This window comes from Danio rerio, chromosome 18, assembly GCF_049306965.1.
Source record: "Danio rerio strain Tuebingen ecotype United States chromosome 18, GRCz12tu, whole genome shotgun sequence".
NCBI classification, from domain to species: domain Eukaryota; kingdom Metazoa; phylum Chordata; class Actinopteri; order Cypriniformes; family Danionidae; genus Danio; species Danio rerio.
The window spans coordinates 19,695,439-19,700,067 of record NC_133193.1 but is presented as its reverse complement, the minus strand read 5'-3'; the positions used below and the strand labels follow the sequence as shown (position 1 = coordinate 19,700,067).

Sequence of the window (4,629 nt, the reverse complement as noted above, 5' to 3'; positions counted from 1 at the left end):
TTGTAGGAAAATTGGCACTGTTAAATGTATGTAAAATAATGTGTTAAACTACAAATATTTATAGAGTAGCAATTACTAAAAATTGTAAAAATTACTTAAAACTATAGAGTAGCAATTACTACTATAAAAAAACGAAACAAAACTGCAGACCTATTAACAACGATGATATTGCAAAATGAATAACAGTAATAACAGCGGATGAATATACAAATATGTAATATTGTTCCAGGACTTCAAAAACGACAATATACAGTACCTAAAGAAAATCATCATAACATGAAAATATACCTTTACTCACATTACACCAGACTTTCAAAATACCTTTAGGATAAAGTTGTAGAAAGGTTGGGAGAAGGCTACAAAGATATTTCAAAGGCTAGAAAACTTATTTGGTTTGTGATTTGATTTCAGGCTGCGTGATTAAGTAAGTAATTATTTCAAAGGGGTATGATGATATTTATATAGGCACTGTATTTATTTCTGATTAATACCCTCACCAGCAACTTTATTAGGTACACCTTACTAGTACCAGGTTGGACCTATTTTTTGTCTTCAGAACTGCTTTAATTTTTCGTGGCATAGATTCAACAAGGTACTGGAAATATTCCTCAGAGAGTTGGGTCTATATTGACATGACAGCATTACGCAGTTGCAGCAGATTTGTCGGCTGCACATCCATGACGTGAACTCTCATTACACCACATCCTAAAGGTGCTGTATTGGATTGATATCTGGTTACTGTGGAGGCCATTTGAGTACGGTGAACTCATTGTCATGTTTAAGAAACCAGTCTGAGATGATTCAAGCTTAATGACATGGTGCGTTATCCTGCTAGCCATCAGAAAATGGGTACACTGTGGTCATAAAGAGGTGGACATGGTCAGCAACAATACTCAGGTAGGTTGTGGTGTTGACACAATGCTTAATTAGTACTAATGGGCCCAAAGCATACAAACCGCCCCCTGTAAGTGCACATTTTTTCCCCAACATATTAATTTATGTGTACTAATTTTTGGACTGTGATCTTAATATCAATTTAGGTGTACTCATTTTTGGACTTTAATCTTAAAGATTTTTAAGTAAGATTAGTTCCGGTTTTGCCTTTGGTACTGACTGTATATATTATTGCTAAGCATCCTATAGAAAATATTAACTGGTAATACTTTTTAATAAGATTGTATTGATTAATGTTAGTTGATGCTTTTACTAGGGCGCGGGTGGTGAGGGTAGTTTCAGGGACGCCTCTCTTTCTATTCTGCCACCCTAGACGCGGATATAACTGAGGCGCGGGTGGCGAGGGTAGTTTCAGGGACGCCGCCCTCTCTATTCTGCCACCCCAGACGCGGATATAACTGAGGCGTGGGTGGCGAGGGTAGTTTCGGGGACGCCGCTCTCTATATTCTTCCACCCTAGACGCGAATGAGGGCGCGGGTGGCGAGTTTAGTTTCGGGGACGCTGCCCTCTCTATTCTGCCACCCTAGGCAGCCGCCTAGGTCGCCTCTATGGACTCGCCTCTTTTCACAGTGCATTAACTAATGTTAACAAGCATGAATTTGAATGTTAATAACGCATTAGTAAATGTTGAACTTTAACTGATAAATGCCATACAAGTACTTTTCATGCTTGGTTCACGTTAGTAAATACATCAGCTTACATTAATAAAACCTTATTGTAAAGTGTGACCTATTCATTTAAAAAATAGATATCTGAAGTGTGCACTCATTTATTCTGAGCACTGTATAATAAACATTAAATAAACATTTTTAAAAATGCTTTCTTGAGGATAAAAAAAAAATATCTGCTTTGCAAATTTAATATCACAAAAGGTTTAAACACAAAAAATAAAATAAAACCAGATGACATCACTTAAATATGTACCTTTTCAGACAACAAATAAATATCAAGATACAAATATAGCTCATTACGCATATAAAAATAAAGGTATTGCTCTTGTAATTTAGTATTACGCACAAATTGTTCACAAAGATCTCCGTGCTGCTCTTATAAATTGGTTTAAAGCAGAGGTGTTGGTTAGTTATTGCAGACACAGCCGTGGTGCTACAGCACAGCCATCTCTGCATGTCTAGGTGTGTGAGAATCTCTGCAGGTGTGCCGCATTCGGCTCCGTCAGACCCAGCCGTCTCACTCCCTCCGCGGGCATGATCAACAGATGGCATCATGGCTCTGCCCTACAGGAGTGGCCTTCTCTCTCCCCCTGAAAAACCCAGCACTTCACCTTATCCAAACGCAGCCCCCCGCCGCACGGCTTAATTACTGCCGCCGCTCTCCGCTCTGTTGTCCCAGAGAGAGGGTTCGGCGTTCGGGAGTGACTCAGCTCAGCTCGGAGCAGTTGCTGGGATGGTAGGAGGTTGAAGGGGGGAGCTGCAATCTGGAGAGGACTGTGGGGCGAGACTTTGCTCTCGCTGAGCAGAAGCGTTGCGGTTTAGGGCTGAGGTAAACAAACAAAGCCACATGCGGAGAGACGTCTGTGAATGTGTATGCTGTCTGTTTACATAGATTTCAGCCGTGTTTCTACTTAAGGATGTCAGAAATAATGTGTTAATTCAGTGATAATTTTCTATTTAATGTATCAAGATATTTAGCACATTTAGATAAGAATCATTTTACCTGGCCTCATTTGACACTGTTAATTTAAAGTAAAACACTGCAGGTGAATAGGATAAAAACGTAACAGTTATTATCATAATGCACCAGTTGATTGATTACATTAAGGATTGCAAATGTTTTTTTTATGTATAACATGCATACCTGTCAACCCTCCCTTTCTTCCCAGGATTCACCCGCATTTAACAGTTCTATCCCACTATCATTCCGTAACAGTATTTTCCTGTATTTCCAGTCTTTCTATGAAGGGTGGCAATAAACAATAAAGAGCCGATTCACCCTATATGCAACCCATACAGCCAAACCACCAGGGGATGCTCTTGATCTTAAATGTGAGTCTGTTCTGTAAAAACTCTTTGAAATAAATATATAATAATTCACGCGATTTCCTTCCTTTTCATTACAGGTGCCATCGCCCCTCCTATGCAATCCTCAAAACAATCATATAGCAGTGTGTGACTGTCAGCTGATGCGCTCTATAGTAGAGGTCTGCATTCCCAGATTTCTTGCAGTACGAGAATACATTTTTGAATAAAGGGCGGTAGCAGTCGGTAACTGGTGTTATTTGAATGGGAGCGGGCGGTCTAACAATATCGCTCCCGACTCCTGAGCGAGCGAGCACACGTATGTATGTATGTATGTGAATGAGAAAGAGTGATGCTGTGTGTCGCTTGTTTGTTGCTGTCTATGTGTGTGTGTAAATGTATGTGTGTGAATGAGAGAGAGAGCGTGATGCTGTGCATCACTAGCTTGGTGCTGTCTATGTGTGTGAATGAGAGACAGCGTGATGCTGTGTGTTGCTTGCTTGGTGCTGTGTGTCTGTGTGTGTGTGTTTATACAAACAGCTTGTTATAGGCTGTCTGGACTCTGTATCAATCAGTAATTCGCCTGGTGATTTCCAAAAATGTTTTTTATTTTTATCAGACTATAAGAATTACCATATTTTATCCATAACCTACTGAAGAAGCAAAAAATAGTTGTTTATAGCTACTATAAACTATATAGTTACTATAGTAGCTTATAGTTACTAGTTCTATTAGATTGCAACCCCTGTGCTTATTACATATTAAAGACACAGCAATGAAAAAAATTAAATGAAGAATATGGGTGTATTGGTGTGTGCCTGCCATTGCATGCAAGGTTTCTGTAGTTATAACCACTTCAGAGCATATTGGGGGTCGCGAGTCACTGGCATTGTCATTTTGGGGATCGCAGGCTAAAAAGTTTGGAAACCCCTGCTCTACTCTATAGTGATAAATAGACTGTTTCCCAAATGAATTCTGTACACGCGATTTGAAGCAGAGCAAAAGTCTGTGTTTTGGGTGTGAGTTTGAACAGACACATACACATAATTAATAATATTAACATCTAATGATGTCGATCTTGGTGGGTTTGTTTTTCAAACACATCCAATTTTGTCCTAAATGAGCATAAAAAAGTTAGAAATGCAATCGAATGCTTTCATTATAATGTAGACGTGTGCATTTTTAAAGTGCCAATTCTGTTATTTAATACAATCAAACAAAAAATCTATTTTATGGTGAACATATCCCTTATTTTCACATCCTGATGTTGACAGGTATGATAACATGCTTTCTAAAATGTTGTTTAAATATTCAAATTTCATTAAATATGCATTAGTTTGCATTCTTTTTAAAACAAAAATGAGAACATTGGATTAAATCAGGTTAAATATTCTTGCTTAATTTCATTGATATAAAATTCAAAGGTTTTTATAAAATTATTTTTATATACTTATTATCACTCTGAAAAATACCATAAACAGTCAGAAAAAAGTAGAATAAAATGTTGTATATAATCAGGCATTTTAGGAATACTGTAAGCACATCCCTGTGTACACTACCTAACAAAAGTCTTGTCGTCAATCCCAGTTGTAAGAGCAAAACATAATAACTTGACTTCTAGTTGACCATTTGGGAAAATGGCAGAAGGTTGATTTTTCAGATGAATCATATGTTAAGCTGCATCACAATCATCACAAAT

General features: G+C 37.9%; 1 long non-coding RNA gene across 1 annotated transcript; it reads left to right on the top strand.

Moving 5' to 3' along the window:
- Nucleotides 1-990: 990 nt before the first annotated feature.
- LOC141378743 (uncharacterized) lies at nt 991-4,394 on the top strand. Its single transcript, XR_012394018.1, has 3 exons — nt 991-1,299; nt 1,372-3,417; nt 3,766-4,394. It is a non-coding gene; the product is annotated as an uncharacterized lncRNA (long non-coding RNA).
- The last annotated feature ends 235 nt before the right edge of the window (nt 4,395-4,629 follow it).